Genomic DNA, 17,885 nt, shown 5'->3' with positions numbered 1-17,885 from the left:
TTCATATTGGGTCGAACAGTGAAAATTTAGTGAATAAAATACAACTTTCAAAAATTGAATGGCCAAAGTAGAAAGTCTAGGCTAAAGTGGTTCATCTTTGATTATGGAATATGTTAATGGAAGATATTACAATGGCATATTTTAATTATCAAGTTTCGTTAATGGTAATTTTGGAAATTCTCATTAAAAAATTTAAATTCATTTAAATTAGTATTAATACAAGTGTATTAAGAACAAATTACTAGAATAACCAAGATTTGTTCACCTTCAAGCTCTCCAAGCCATGACCTCCATAGTAGGTAATGAAAAATTTTATTTTTCATTTTTAAGCTTACATGATTGATTTTTGGACTAAGTTGTGAAATAGAGAATTAATCTACATTAAATTCATTATCATTTGGTATAAATATTACATGGTGAACAAGCTTATATGTTGAGATTCAAAATTAGGGTTTATGTAGGGTTTTTGATTTTGAGGATTTGATAAAAGATTATTATGTTTTTGAGGTTGGAGATTAATTCTAAGGCATGTGTGATGATCAAAATGATGTGTATATACCATTCGACATAATTAAGGTTTTTAGAAGATGATGAGATTTTGATTTAATTTGATGTTGTGGTGATTAGAATAACATGAATTTGATCTAAGGAAGTTGAATCCATGCTTAAAATTGAATGAAAACCTTGCCCTAATGCACTAGGTAGGGTCGGCCACAAGGGGAAATTTAGGGGAAAAATTGAAAAATTTAATACGGTTTATAATTGATATTAGATGTGTTCTATGTAATTTGGAAATCAATTTGGAAGCTTGAATTAGAAAAAGGGCTAATTTACAAGTTTTAAGAATTGTGGGACATTATTGCATGAATATGATATTTGGGGTGATTTATGTTGAATTATAATATTGTAATGTTAAAATTTTATGTTAGAATAATTATTAAGGGTCAAAGTGCAAATTTGGATAAGTATGATGATGGAATTCAAATAGTCTCAATAGTTGGGACTTGGTTGTGAATTTTTAAAAGTGGTGGTATTATTTTGTTAAGAAAATTTCAATGCTGGAAATTTGTTAGCATGCTGATTTTTAGAGTTTAAATATTAGTTTGGGATCAAATTACAAGTTTGTTCAAGTAGCTTGTTGAATTCGAAAAGTCTAAGAAAATAGAGGATAAAATTGCAAGCTTTTAAATGTTAAGGTACTGAATTTAGTATATTATCAAGGTGTTGAAAATTTTAGTAAATTATGCGAAAATGATCATAATGGTGAAGGGCCATTATGAATCAAATTGAAAAGTAGATATGAATTCTAAAAGGAATTCATAATTTGTGGCTCGATTTTGAATTCACAAAAGTTAAAGGATGAATGATGAAAAATTAATATTTATGGAATCAAATGAGTATTTAAGGAAGGTTGAAATTTTGTTGGAAAATATGATTTAGTTTTATATCGATTTAAGAATCGATTTTATTTCTATCGAATTTTATGTATTTAAGCTTAGATTATGTTAGTTCGATACTAACTTATAGTTTGAATATTTTATGTCGTCATCAGACCACGAGAAATCTAGTGATCCAAGTAACTCGATAGGGAAGGAAAAAGTGCGGAACTGAGAAGATTATCGTAGAGAATGTTCGATAGTGAGCCAAATGTGAGTGCATATTTAATTTGTACTTACGTTATTGAACGAACATTGACTTGCGATGAACTAGTGACGGAGTTACTATGGTAAGAAGTGACTCCTAAATATTATGTGATTTGGGATTCATGCATATATGTTCATTTGGTAAGCCAATAGAATTATGTAATAAGCTAAGGATGCTAATTAGGGAAAGATGCTTAGAAATTATGGCTTGAATAGTAAGTTTAGAAAATCACTATAAATTATACATAAGTGATTAGAGGACAATCTCTATACCATTGGACTCGTATATCAGTCTAGTTTCTTTTAAAACAAACGACTATTGATTTCAAGGAGTATTAAAAAGATATGAATTTTTAATCGAGGATAGGTCAGAAAACAAGGTAGCAAATTTTGCTCAAAACAGTTTCTATAAGTCAACTTTGAAAATTCGCTATAAATTGTACAAGTTGAACTAGAAGAAATGCCTTTAAATTCAATATTCGAGTCTAGTTTCCAGTGGTATAAATGGAAAATTTTTTTAATTATGTAGATTAATACAAAATAATACTTATTTGAAGGTAGTGCAAACTTGTAGAGTATGAAATTTCGATAAATTATGTAGTTGAAGCAATTAAAAGAAAATAATTAAATCTAAAGCTTAGTGAGGCTTATATTTTGACTTATAAATAAAGTGTTAAAGTGAGTGCAATTTATTTATTTAATTAATTATTATGATTGAGGACGACTTACGATAAGTATACCTCGAATTATTTTAAAGTATTTTTCTATTTATAAAAATGGATTATTTTCATGATGTTTTATAAAGTTTTATGAATGGTTTATAGGGTATGAACTACCCAAGTATTATTTTATGATAATGAGTTTTAAATGATTCCAAACTATGAAAATATTATTATTATTAAATGAATAAGATATGATTTGAAAGCCCATTGTATGTTGCATTGAGAGTCGTAGGTACAATTAGTATGCCATGAGGTGGAGTGATTCTGATTATGATATGGTACATTTGTGTACATTATGTGTAGCACCATTGATGCAAATGACATGATTGCACTTGGAGTATATATTCTGTTTACAATGATAACACCGTGAAGTGCTTATTGCGCACACTCGTCTGACTCATGTACCTTGCATTCTCTTGCATATACGTTGGACTATAAAAGTAAACGTGAAAGTTATGATAAGTATATGAAAGAAAAGAAAATAGAAATAAAATGAAAGTTTAGAAATATTTACGAATGAAAAGAACATGAAATGTTTATTATATTTGATGTTGATTTACATGATTTTTGATAAAATCATGAGATGATGATTTTCAAGTTTTAAGAGGAAAACAACTTGAAATGCTTGGTTTGAAAGTTTTAATGTTATTTTTTAAAATTGCAGATTTATGTTTATAATACTTTATGAAATTTGTGTTTTATCTCATTTTAGCTATGTTTCAGCCTCACTAATTTTTTACTTAGTGCGTGATGATTTTCATGCGTAGGTTCAAATAGGGAAATGAACGTGAAGTGAGGAGCCTCTTGAGCATCTTTTCAGAAAATCATACCTATGATCAATATCAATAAGACATCTTATCTTTGACATATTAGTGGCATGTATTTTATATATGTACGTTGCTTTATCGAATTTGTTTTTAAATGGTTTCCGAATTAAGCAGTGTTTAGACAGTTTTATATAATTTATGAAACAACGCTAAACTGCCTACTTATTGCCTAAAGTTGGATTCGTTTTGAACATTCAAATATTATTTTATGATTTTACACGATTAATGAAGTAGTTTTAAAGTTGATAAGGAAATGTTTTAAAATGAAACAAAATTTTAAGTGTCAATGATCTGTAATGTTGATGTAACATCTTTATCTCATATTTTGAGATGTATACATGTTATGTGTGTTATAGCCTGGGTTCAAGGCTTATGTTAAACAAGTTAATGATAATGCAATGGCTCTTAGGAACTACTTGATTGGTAAGGGTTACCGGTTTCTCACCGGTGGAATTGATAACCACCTTCTCCTTTGGGATCTCCGCCCTCTTGGATTGACCGATATGTTTCTGTGCATTAGTTGATTCCTAAAATCGATATTTTAGTAGCAATAGCGGTGGTTGTTGTAACAGGAAACAAGTTGGAGAAGGTTTATAAGAAGTGCGACATATCGGTGAATAAAAATAATATTTTAGGTGACATCAGTGCCTTGTCTCCCGGCGGTGTTCCAATTGGTAACACCCTTTCTGCGTTACTTGATTTCTTCATTTCTAAATTGTTTTATTGTTTATATAACCCAAATAAATATGATTTACTTGCTGAGTCAAGTTCACTGAACCAGCGGAGTTGAGATTGAGTGTGGATGCTCGTTTTGTCCGAAGGTCAAAATTACAAAACTAGAAAATTACTACCACCATTGCTTCATACTGCCACCATTACTGCTCTCTCTGTCGTGATAGTGGCAGGGAGCAACGTTATCGGTTGCCACAAAAAGCTGAAAATGCAACCTTTTGTCTTTCCTCTTGCATGCAAGACCAAAAACCAAGAAGGACATTAGCAAAAATGGGGAAGATTTCCCCCCTCAGCAATCAAAATAGCAAAAAGAAAACATGAAAATGAGATCTTTTTTTTATCATCAGCAACCGAAACAACAACAAAAAACATCAAAATGGGACTTTTTATTTATCATCAATAATCAACACAATAAAGAAAAAAAGGAGGATCATTCTTTCATATAAGAAACGAAAAAGTAAGGGGGCTCTCCTCAGGGTGTTTTTCCCGAAAAATCACCGGTGACTGGTATATTTACCGATCTAACACCGGTCAGACTATATTTCCCAATCTAACACCCTTAGCAGTAAAGCACGCCCCATGAACCGTGCTATATGCTGATTTGGCGCCACGTGGGGTAAGGCGCGCCCCCTGCACCGCGCTATATGCTGACATGGGAAACACGTAGGTATAGCGCGGATCAGGGGCCGCACCTTACCTGTGTATCTTCCACGCGTCAGAAAGGCGCGCCTCCTGCCCCGCACTATTGTTTAATTACCCCCATACCCCGACGCTTCACACCCCAATCCTCCCTATACATACCCCCATCCTCAATCACTTTCATCATACCAAATTCTCTCAATTTCCCTCAACTTCTCTCAAATACTCTTATATTTTCTGTTTAAGGTATATTTTTATTATATTTTTAATATTTTGTATTTAATTTATTTAATATTTTACTTATATAATTTTTTTGCAGATATTTAATGGAAGGCAGTCTACTTCGCTTGGATGGAAATCATATATCTCGACACTTTGCTGATACGGTAACATTTTAACATTTTAATTTAATTTAAATTATTAGTAATAATTTGTTGATTTATTTAATGCATGATTATTATATTAAGAATTAATTTTTGTAATTATTTATTTTTAGGAGAAGGACCGTGTATTAGATCATTTTATTAGGAACCTTAAGTTAGTGATACCTAGCCGTGTCTTGCGTATTTTGTAGAGGATGGATTTGGTTACATAGGTAGATATCAGGGTCATTGTAAGATAGAACCATACCTTACCTCTGCCTTAGTAGAGCGGTGGAGGCCGGAGACCCACACATTCCATCTTCTGTGCGGAGAGTGCATGATTACACTTGAGGATGTTGCTATACACCTGGGGCTTCCGGTGGATGGGGATGTTATATCAGGGATCGCGCAGGGTTCCTGGACTACTTTGTGTAGGGAAAATCTATGACGTGTCCCGGAAAGTTTTAAAGGTGGTCGGATACCGTTAAATTGGTTAGATGCCAATTTTCGGGAGTTGAGCGAGGACGCGTCTGAGGATGAAGTTAAAATGTATGCACGGGTATGCATACTGCAGCTGATAGGAGGGTTGCTGATGCCGGACAAATTGCGCAACCAAGTTCACTGCATGTGGTTGCGACATCTGAGCGACTTTCATCTGGCCGGATCATTTAGTTGGGGCTCAACAGTTTTGGCTTTGCTGTACAAGGAGATGTGTCGAGCCATTGACTACAGGCGTAATTTTATCGGCGGATGTATCCTGCTGTTGCAGTCTTGGGTATGGTATCGATTGGCCTTTTTATGTCCCATTGTGAAGAACCCATTCGTATTTCAACTACTCCTGATGTAATTATAAAACTGATTTCGTATATTAATAATTTTATAAAGCGTATAATAATTTTTTTTTCCTTAAATAGGTGGTCTACTGATAGGAAAAATCATCAAGAGCTATATGATGATTTAGAAAAAATTAGGGTACTAATCGATCAGAAGGTTGGCACACATGTATGAATTTTAATGTTTAAAAATCAATTTTAGATTATAGTTATATAATTAGATTATTCTTTTGATAAAAATTATATATATTTGTTTTAGTTTGAATGGGTGCCATATTCTTCTGATGATGTGAGGGCGGTGATCACACCTGAGTTGAGGGGCCCATAAGATGTTTGGATGGCTATGGCCCCTTGATCTGTTATTCGACCGTCGAGTGGCACTTCACTGATCGCTTACTTCGGCAATTTGGTTGTTTTCAACCAATTCAGGAAGAACCTCACAATATGGAGGAGTTGCATAGCATAGATAGACGCGACAAGACAGATACAGATTGGCTGGTGAGGTATCATGAGTGGGTCGTGTTGTGGGAGGATTGACATCGGCGTCTTCCCCGTAGAGAGCCCATTTTTATGACCTCTTGATGGTTGCTGACGGTTATTATGAGTGGTTCAACAGTAACGGGAAACCATTTTTGCTTCCCGAAGATGCACGAGGGCTGACCTTTCTACGACGTCGACAGAGACGTTCACCGACACAGCACCATCATCCCCCGACTCGTGGATGGAGAGCAGGTGCTTCCGGTTCATCCTCAGCTACACCAACAGGACCTTCACAGCAGCCACCGTATTCAGCGACTTACATACCGTATCCATATATGATGCCGCCACCGCCTTTCCATTACCAGATGCCGCCGCCGCCGCCTTCACCTGGTTTTATGACCCCGCCGCCACCACTGTCATAGATGACCCCTCCTGGAGGCTATTATGGGTCTATGTTTGCAGATCCGACTTGGGCTTCATATGCTGGACATTTGGCGGGTTTAGCCTCATCAACCATGGCCGCAGCACAAACACCTCCTGTACAGTTTTCACACTTAGCGATGTCTGGGTTTTATGAGTTTTCTCAGTTTTCGCAGGCAGGTGGGATAGTTAGTCATACACCTCCAGGTCCTTATTCTATGGAGGTGCTTCATCGTCATCAGTTCCTCATCAGCCTAATGTACCTACTCAGGAGGAGGAGGAGGAGGACGATGATGATGACAGCGAGGAGTCACAACCAGTGATACGAAGAAATTCTCCTCGAGACCGACAGCCACCACCCTGCGGAACACATTCGCGTCGTAGGCATCGATAGATTTTATTTTTTATTATATTTGTATTTAGTTTATTGGACTTTTTAATTGTAATTTTTTATTATTTCTCATTTAATACTTACTTTATATTGTTAAATTTGTTGGACTTTTTTTAATGTGTTTCAGTTAATTTTGTTTATTACCATTTAATATCAGTTATTGTAATTTGGTTATCATTTACCATTTAATTCTTATTGTAAGTTTGTTGTATTTAAAATTATTTTGAAATACCAAATTGTTATTAGTTTGATAAAATTTAATGATTGTGTTCGATAACTTTCTTAAGTTTGTCACTTATTAACTTTTTTATTATAATCACATATAACGCAAACATCCAATCTCGTATTATTGTATCGTTTTTTAATATTCATGAGCAATTATCGAATGACAATAACTTGAAGTAAATGCAAATTAAAGTACAAGAATTATTATTTGATAAACAATTACATCATTTCCTCATCAATTGTTACTTGATGGCAACAGAAGTGGACATGTTTTTATAGTGTGTTCTGGGTTTCTACAGTGACTATATATTCTGTCTTGTCTGGATCTTTCTCGAATATCCATATCGCAATGAATTTGATTGGATTTTAGATGACCACTCTCCCTCAATAAACTCAGATTTGGTATAATCGAAAGCCAATCTTGAACCTCATCAGGGTCTTTGTCATTACCTATGGGGGAAACTCAAATTCATATACCTTAAAAACTTCAGATAGTAGGTATACGGGATCCACAAAATAGTTATAGTCTTGACGTGTATGCGAGCAAGCTGCTATCACATGAGAGCATGGATACTTCAAAGCTTGAAAAAGCCCGCAGTCGCACGTTCTGTCCCTTATATTTACTCTTAACGACACAACTTCAATCCCTTGAAGAGGTCGCGACAACTCTGTGACACGAAACATTTCATGCCTTCTAGAGAAGCTTGTTACAAACATTTCATTTGATGCAAAAATTTTTTTCTGTAGATCTGCAACTAATCTAGGGTGATAGACATGACCGCCTTGCATCCAGGTTTGAACTTGTCCCCCGAGCTTCGCAAAAAGCGCCCCCAAACGAAAATATATAGTTTTTACCAAAGCCGCTACTGGTAAGTGACATGCACCCTTTAAGGTTGAATTGATTGCCTCTGCCAAGTTGGTCGTCATGTGTCCATATCGATATCCACCATCATATGTGTTCGTTCATATTTCTTTATCGATGAGGCTGATGTAATCGTATCTGTCCTCATTCTTCACCCTCAAATCTTGAAGCATTGATTCAAACGTTCGAGGAAGTAGTTCATAACCTGATCAAATAATGTGTAACTTAATAACTTGCTTTCTTTGCAAAATTAAAACGATCAAAAGAAAACAAACTACATCAATTTCACTGACCCATGTGCACAATTAATTGACGCTCATCATTCTTCTTGTACCTTCCATGGTAGTTCGCAGTAATGTGTCGTAGACAATACCTATGTTGGACAAAGGGTGGTTGCCACATTGGACCCAAAGACTCCATTACTGCTTTGATCCCAGCTTCGTGATCTGAAATGACACAAATGTTTTCCTTCGTGATAACATGTGCACGTAAATTTTGGAGGAAAAAAGCCCAAGAATCTGTATCTTCTCATTCGACAAGGGCAAGATAAACTGGAAGAATATTGCGATTTCCATCTTGGGTAACAGCCAATAATAAAACTTGCTTGTATTTTCCATACAAGAAAGTCCCATCGATCTGGACCACATGCTTGCAGTATTTGACAACATCAACGCACTGTGGGTAACTCCAAAAAACCAGATAGAATTGGCGTCGATCGTAAAGAACTCGATCATTATAGTATGCATAGGAGGTTTCAAAGTCCACAATTATCCCAGGAATCAACGTCCGCACCAGCCTAAACCAACCTGGAAGTTCGTTGTAAGATGCATCCCATTCGCCATGAAGTTTGACAATGGCATTTTGTTTTGCCAACCAAGCCTTTTTATAGGAGACAATGTACCCATATTGTGATTGTATAGCTGAAATCAACACTGCAACAGCTATATGAGAGCTTGTTTTTACCATGGGCATGATGGCTTGGCATATCATTTCAGAGTCCAAGTTGGGATGATCTTGGTTGACCCCTCCAGCACAACATGTGTGAGGACCGTTGTATACTGTTAGTTCTCATATGTTGTTTTTCCTCTTCATTTTTGATACGCGAACTATCCAATTGCATCCATTTTCGCGTCGGGCACAGTAGCATACATATTTTTCGGTCGTGGATCGATTGACTCTAGACTGAACAAAATTATGGATATTGTAATTTTTTATAGCCATCATCGCTTCTTCTTTTGCTTGAAAACTCCATGCCTAAAGATAACTCACCATTATTTATTGATAAGTAATATCCATAGTCACCAAGATGAGGCATATCCGCAAAGTCTGACCCGTACATTGCACCATAATCAGCTTCATACATGTGTGCAGGAGGGTCAGTTTGTGCCACATTTCCTGGAACTTCATCATCATCGGAGTTAAATTGCGGTGATTCTGGGTGAATGAATAGTCCAGTCTCAGCACCATCCACACCAGGCTCACGAAGCGGTTCTTCTGGTGGAGATGATGGTTCCTCCATGCGCTCCACATTTAGGTCAAAGAACTTACTACTTGCACGCCTTCCCCTTGAACTAGAAGGCATATTGACATTGAGATCGAAAAAGCTCGTAGTCGAATGCCTCCCCCTTGCAGCTTGAAGCCATCGTGTCAAATGGAAACTGTACAGATGGTTGCGTCGATGGCATCTCCATATTAAGGTCAAACGAATTTGCAGATGAATGCCTTCCCCTTGAACTGAACGCGATGTTGCCATACGGATTGTTCGTCGACCCACCTTGGTACATATCGTAAGGAGTTGCGGATGAATGTCTCCCCATTATGGCATTAAAATCATTACACATTACTGTCGTCGGGCTGTCAACTTGATCAACTTGTTCAGCCAGCCCATAGTGGGAGCTTAATGATTGACCCCGAACGACACGCACTTGAATAAAATTTGCATACATCTCAATATCGGCGTCTGAATAATTACTTTGAGCTTCAACCATCATTTCAACATCATCATTATTCAAAAGTTCGAACGCCGTATAAGTTAATGGAAACAATGATGTTGGAAATCTGTACTGCAACGATGATATTCTTCTACTACTTCCAACATGAATCTTCCTCGAAATCTTCGTTATCAGCTCCTCAAGTGTTTTGTTTCTCTTCAATGATATTTTAACACGATCATTTGATACGAAAACAACGCCGGTTTCATCTTCTGATTTTAAAAGTGCGGCAATATTATAGCTGCAAAAAAAAACATCTGAAACAATGCTGATTAAATAAATAATATATGAACGAAAATATAATAGAATAAAATTTTTACACATAAACGTAAATAATTTAAAATAATATAATTTTATATTATTACCTGTACTTCAAAACTATTTCGACGTATATTCTCGCTTTCTAATTTTACAAACACATAAATTAATTGACAAAAATTAGTATAATATTTTTTCAAATAATCATAATAAACAATAAGTATAATAAAAAAATTTATCACAAAATTACCTTATAACGAAAAATCGCACGAACTTCTGAATCAAATATGAGACAATTGTCAGAATTATTAACTCGTTGACGGAATTGTTGCATTAATTTATAAGTTGAGAGGAGAGATGCGAGGAGATGTGAGGAACTTAACCGGGGGAGAAGGGTATTTATAGCCAAGAAAATTGATATAATTATACAAGGCGCAGTACCTGCATCGCGCCTTATATAATTATATTAGTTAAAGGTATGGCGTGGACCCTGCCCCGTGCTATATATAATTATGTCAGAGAATTAAAGTAAGGCACGGCCCCTGACCCGCGCTATACCCTACGTGGCGTAAGGCGTGCTCCAGGGGCTGTGCTATACCCACGTGTATTCCATGTCAGCATATAACACGGTTCAGGGGGCACGCCTTACCCCACGTGGTGCTAAATCAACATATATTGCGGTGCAGGGGGCGCGCTTTACTGCAAAGGGTGTTAGATCGGGATATATAGTTTGACCGGTGTTAGATCGGTAAATATACCGGTTACCAGTGATTTTTCAGGAAAAACGCCTCTCCTCATACGGGGGATCGAAAATTAAAAAAGAAACCCATCCTTCATATTATTTTTACAACCAACAATAGAGAAGGGATCCATCAACAACAACAAAAATCAGCAACACTAAAAAGAAGCAGCGGGAACCAAAAAAAGAAAAAAAAAAGAAAAAAGAAGGGAAGAACTTATAAGGGAGGAATACTCATCTTTCTCATTAAAAAAACGATGCCACCAACCTCGGGATTCAAGCGTCACGAGTAGTCAAGGGTAAGCCTTCGTGTTCGCCACCCCTTGTTTTTATCGATTTGGAGTTTGAGGGAGTCGATTTCTTTGGGTTTTGGTGACCTTAGCTTCGGTTTATGAATGAGGAGAGCGTTTAGACTATTCTAGGCTCCTTGTCGGAGCCGATTAATGGTGTCAGTCATGGTGGCTAGTGTGAAGAGGTAAAGAGAAAGAAAACAAAAAAGGAGATAATAGAAAGAGTGAGCAGAGAACGACGAAGGACAATAAGATACAACTTAGATTTAGGTTAAGTTTAAAAAATGGTTAATTTCCTTTTAAGGGCTCAGGCTTTTTTATTCCATATTATTGTTAGCTACATTATTAATGAAAAGTTTGACTTTTGCTGTCTATTTTACCTGAATTATATTTGGTCCCTTTTGGAAGGTTCATTTCAGTTTAGGCCTATTTTATATTTATTGGCTTATTTCCTGAACTTTCATTTTAGTCCTAAACCATGTTATGGTTTTATTCTGATTTCAGTGTTTAGATTGTATGATATTTTGTTAATAGCCATGATTCTTGTTGGTTTATAGTTTAACCCTTAAAGTTACAGTAGAAACTCTTTAAATTAATACTCGGTAAATTAATAAACTCTCTAAAATAATAAATTTATCCGATCCCAACTTGGGCCAATGTAAAAAATTGAAAAACTCGATAAAATAAAAAATAATAATTTTTCGTGAGATCCCTTTATAATTTTCGGTCCCAAGAAAATCATAAATTAATAATTCATAGAAACTGAAAAAAATATATTACACTCTATTGAAATATGATTCAATAGTTGTCTGTTTTCCTTTAAAGTTCAAGTCTATTTGGAGCTCATTATTAATTTAACTCATCTCTTGCAACATAATTATAAGAGGCATACACTAATTTGCCTTTTTGTTTGGTATGTACAATATAATTACTTAAAACTCTTTAATTAATAATTATTAATTTATCGATAAATTAATAACTCTCTAAATAATAAATTTCTCCGGTCCTGACATTATTAATTTATAGAGTTTTAACTGTATTATCTTTATGCTCTGGTTATCCATTTACATATTTGTTTAATTTTCTATTATTTACATTTAAGCTCCTATATTTATGGTATTTTGTTTAATTTCTCGTTAGTTTCTCTTTATTATAAGGTCACATTGTATATATTAATATGTCTATAATATAGTGTATAATGTTATATATATATATATATATATATATATAGTTTGCTTCATTTCTCACGTTTTGTAACTTATTTTGTATATAAGTTTATATGTATATATTAATATGTTTTGTATCGCACATGGAATATTACAATGTATATTTATATATATTTCGTGATTTACAACATTTTTATGTATCACATTGATTATCAATTTCAAATACAAATGCAATATTTATCTTTGAGATAACATTTTGTGCGAGGAATTTATGGAAACACACCTTAACAGACATGGAGTGTGTTTTCGAGAATTGTTCATATAAAATAATATATATTTTTTACGTCCCAATGATTTTTTTATATATTTATTAAATATATGTATTCTCTAGGAAAATTAAATCAATATTATTTTGCATGGGAAATTTATGTAAACGCACCTTGACTAACAAGGAATGTGTTTTCAAGAATTATCCATGCAAAATAATATCTTTTTTATATTCAAGTGATTTATTTATTTTATTTTATTTACTTATATATATATATATATTAAATATATAATTTAAGAAAAAAACATGGTAATAAAAAAACATGGTAATGATTTTTGTATAAAGAATCCATAAAATCGCGCCTTAACTAACAAGGAGTGTGTTTTTTTGGATTGTCTATACGAAATAATTCCATTTTTGAAATTTTGTTGTTGCATGACCAGAAGATCTGCTGAAGAACCATTAATACCATTCGACCTTGAGATCGAGCAGTCATTTAGACAAATGCAACGTGCTCAGCGTGCCAGAGGCTATATGCATCGATTGAAGTTTCAAGATGATAACCCTAGGGAAGATCAGACAGATCCCGATGTCGCAGTAAACAATATTCCCTAAAATACTGCAAGTCCATGAGCTATACGAGTCACTTAAATCCAATTCTCGATGATCTCAACCCTGGAATCGTGGCACCGGAAATATAGGCAGCCCATTTTGAACTAAAACATGCTTTAAATGGATATACATGTATACGCATGTGATGTAGTGATTTGGACATGTAATTAACATGCATTTATATTAATGTCATGAAGGACTAAAACTATAGATATTAAAAATTAGAGGGCAAAATGTGAAACAACAGATACAATGAATAAACATTTAAAGGCTAAAATGCAACTTAGTAAAAGTATAACCACTAAAACCAGCATAAACCCCAAACATGCATAGGACTAAAATAAAAATCAGGAAAAATTACATTCCAAATGTTATATAACATGGAATTAAGAACAAGGTAACACATGACGAAAAAGTAATACACATGAAATATAAGGCCAAATTCAAAAGTTTGTGAGACTCTGATTCGAGGGACGAAAATGAACTGACATAGAAATCACGAGGACCTGTAGCCAAATAACCAAAAAATTATAACTAAAACCTAAATTTGGAAAATAACGAAATCGAGACAAACAAAAAAGGGTAAATTTGAAAGCAATCCCTATAAGTGACTAACGTGTAAATAAGCGATAAACCTAAGAGGACTAAAGCCTAATTCTACCCTAATCTTTAATTATAAAAGTTAACAAATTTTTTGTTTAAATCACATTAACTCAAAAACACAAAAAAAAATCTCTCCTAATTTTCTCTCTGCTCTCAACCGATCAAAACCCTAATCCTTAGCTCCAGCCACCGTACACGAAGGTAAAGTGACCTAAACCGACCCCCAAACACATCATAACCCTCACATCGCCTCGCCATGATATCCTTCGATATGGGTTCTAAAACAGAAGAAAAAGACTTTAAAAGCCTTAAAGAAACCCTCAACCCTTCGGCTTCACTCTCTCTACAACGACTTTCTTCTTCTTCGGCGACCCGAGAGTAACCAGACCGCCCAAAATAAGACCTAAACTTGAATCGATGAACCCCTAATTGGATCTAAAGCCTCCCCCGAAACCCACTATTTTGGATATAACCAATCGACCACTTAGCCTCTCAACCCCGAAGACTACCACTCCGGCTGTGAGAGCTCACACCACTAAGGTAAAAACTCAACCCCCTATCTATTTCTATTTTTTTTTTGAAAATCTGACACATGAGAACTAAACCAAATAACTAACATGCAAGACTTTAAATGACTCGTGGCACTTTTACAACTCTGACGACGTTGCAACTTCGACAAAGAGATCCTTATACCTACGACTCACTTACTTCGATGACAAACCTATACCCTAAGGTAAACTCAATCTACTTCTCTTTTATTATGGGTTTTCCATTTATTAAAAATTATTAAAACAAATGAAGAAATTGATACTGTAAATAATAATGAAGAAAAAACCTTGAAAGAAATGTATATGGCTTTGTATTGCTTTGATTCGTTGAAAAGAGGGAGCCCCTGTTACATTAATTTTTGAATGGGAGGGAGAGACTTTTTACACACTATTTTTTATATGTTGCTGCTCTGTGTAAAAATAAAGGAGAAAAAAATCTTTGTTTACACTGTATTTCCCAATCTCCATGGAGGAATAAGCTCCCCAAATCTATTTTTTTGGGTTTTTATCCCCCTTTCTATTACAAATAGAATCCCCCTAAATTACCTTTTTCTTCTCTCTTTCTCCACATTTTTCCTTGGTGCAGGTTGATGACGAGGCTCGGTTGTTGGTGTGAGTTTGTTACCATTTTCTGCTAAGAGGATAAGCCCCAATTGATAGTGCACAACTGGCGTGAATGATAAGTGCCAGCTTGGGGAACTTCTGGAATGCTAGTGACGAGGCTTGGTTGTTGCTGGGATTTCTCACGTGGAGGAGAGGGGGATCTCTAATAAGATTTCACAACCCTGATTTTGGGTTTTTTTTTGGTTTAGTAATGGGTCCAAACTGGGTATGGGTCATTTTGTTTGTATTTGGGTAGTAGGTTAAGGTTTAATGGTCTTGGGTACATGTAAATGGGTTGTGGTGTCACATGTAATGGGTGAAGGGTTAAATGGGTTTTACATTTATATTGGACTTGTAAATGGATATTTTAATCTTGGATTTGTATTTGATATCAAATGATTCGGTTTTACAATTTAATCATGAAAACGTATGGTTACCAAGCCCAAATAAGTGTTCGACATTTCTCAAAACCCAACTCTTTTTGCCCAGGCAAGCCACTCGAACTAATTTAACGACCAAGTATGAACGTCTTTAAACCGCCACTCGACCACCTTCAATGGATTTAAGTTGTCCAGACAAAATTAGGGTATAACAGCTGTTCCTCTTTACTCGTTGTTGTGAACACAAGAATGCAGCGAAGATGAATAATGACCTAATTTTGTCAGATTACGGCCTCATTTTCCCCTCTTTGGTCATCTTTTGACTTTTGCTTCCTTCTCAATCAAATGATTTATTCCCTCTAAATCTGAACATCATTTTTCAACGGAATGGTTTGCTTTTTGAATCTGAAGTTTTCCTCGTTTGATTTGCTCCAATCTCACACGTGCAAGTCCGTTTAATCAATTGATTCTCCTCTCCGTACCCCGAGAATCTTTGATTTCCTCCTACATCTGATAGTCCTGCAAAAGACACATCCATCAGTAACTAGCATTTCTGAAGGTTTATTTTTTATTTTTTATTTTTTATTTTTTCTTTCTCTTTCTTTTTCTTTTATTATTATTCTATTTTTATTTGTATTATTTTTTTAATATTTTAAATGAGAAACTTTGAAAATCTCTTTATCATTTTCTTACAAATACCATATGAAAGAATCTTGCCTGAAGGTCTTATAGATGGCCCGAAGGACTTATCATCTTGCTCGAAAGACTGACAGATGACCCGAAGGATTTAATCATCATGCTCGAAAGGCTTACTGATGGCCCGAAGGACTTATCGATTTTAGAAATAGTTTACTGGGTAAGAAACTTTGGAAATCATTTTCTTACTTTTCAAAAATTTCATTTTCTGAAAACAGTGAATGAGAAACTTTAGAATTCTTTTTCTCAATTCATGTGAAAACATCCTACTCGAAGGTCTCATGGATGGCCCGAATGACTTATCTAGCTTGAAAGGCTTACAGATGACTCGAAGGATTTAATCGTCATGCTCGAAAGACTTACTGATGACCCGAATGACTTACCAATTTTAGAAATAGTTTACTGGGTAAGAAACTTTGGAAATCGTTTTCTTACTTTTCAAAAATTTCATTTTCTGAAAACAATGAATGGGAAATTTTGGAAATCACTTTCTCATTTTTTTTTGAAAATTCATGTGAAAACATCCTGCCTGAAGGTCTTATGGATGGCCTGAAGGACTTATCATATTGCTTGAAAGACTTACAGATGGCCCGAAGAACTTATTAAGTAAGAAACTTTGGAAATCGTTTTCTTACTTTTGAAAATCTCATTTTAGAAAAGATTTAAATGAGAAACTTTGGAAATCACTTTCTCATTTTTTTCAAAAATCACTTAATTGTCGAGTAACATGCCCCACTTCAAAATAATGCTTCTTCTGTGAATTGGCCCCCTGTGCTCCTTAGGTTCTGCCTCTCTAAACATGATTCCCTGTATTTGAGGTTTGAATTCTACCTTTCACTTGTCGGGATTTTAACATCATGAATCCACTCTTTACACCGGAAAATATGTAAAAACCATGTGTTTATGTATGAATGCAAATGAAATTATATGTATCAATATAATGCATTTTATTTTATGCAAATGATGTTCTCATGAATGCATAAATGGCGATTCAATTTTCTTTGACACCAAAGTGGGGAACTCGGTCTTCTTCCACTTGATCACTTCTCTCCATGGTGTACTCATATATCAATGTAGCAACTCATAATTTTAAGCTTGAAACTTATGAAGATATGTCCAATCATCTTGTGATCTTTGTTTTCTGTCTTCATCGGAGAAAGTGTTTTCTATCTTGAATTCTTGCTATGGTTAGAAATATGACCCTGATCTCCCTTTCTGTTCTTGGCTCAAATATGCTATCAGAGTTGTTTTTTCGGGACTCTACAATTAATTGATGCTCAACTACTTTGCTCTACGAGGTAAGCTTTACTCGAATCCATGGTCTGCCCCTGACACTCCAAGTTGTGACATTCATTCTCAATGTCTTCTTGGTCTGAATCTTGTCATCTCAACATGATTTAGGTTTGGTAATGCCCCAATATGGGTACTCATGGCTCATTTCATGCCAAAATATCTTAATCTTGAATGGTCTCAATCTAGTGTCACTAAACCACAGTGTTGTCAAATAGCTTGAGGGCTTCTCTTCATGATTCCATTAGTATTTTGGACATTTAAGTAGTGATCAATTCTCCTAACAAAATGTCTTGAATTTTTAT

Source organism: Hibiscus syriacus, unplaced genomic scaffold, assembly GCF_006381635.1.
Source record: "Hibiscus syriacus cultivar Baekdansim isolate YM2019G1 unplaced genomic scaffold, ASM638163v2 tig00110450_pilon, whole genome shotgun sequence".
Taxonomy (NCBI): Eukaryota; Viridiplantae; Streptophyta; class Magnoliopsida; order Malvales; family Malvaceae; genus Hibiscus; species Hibiscus syriacus.
Note: the sequence above shows the minus strand (reverse complement) of the source record.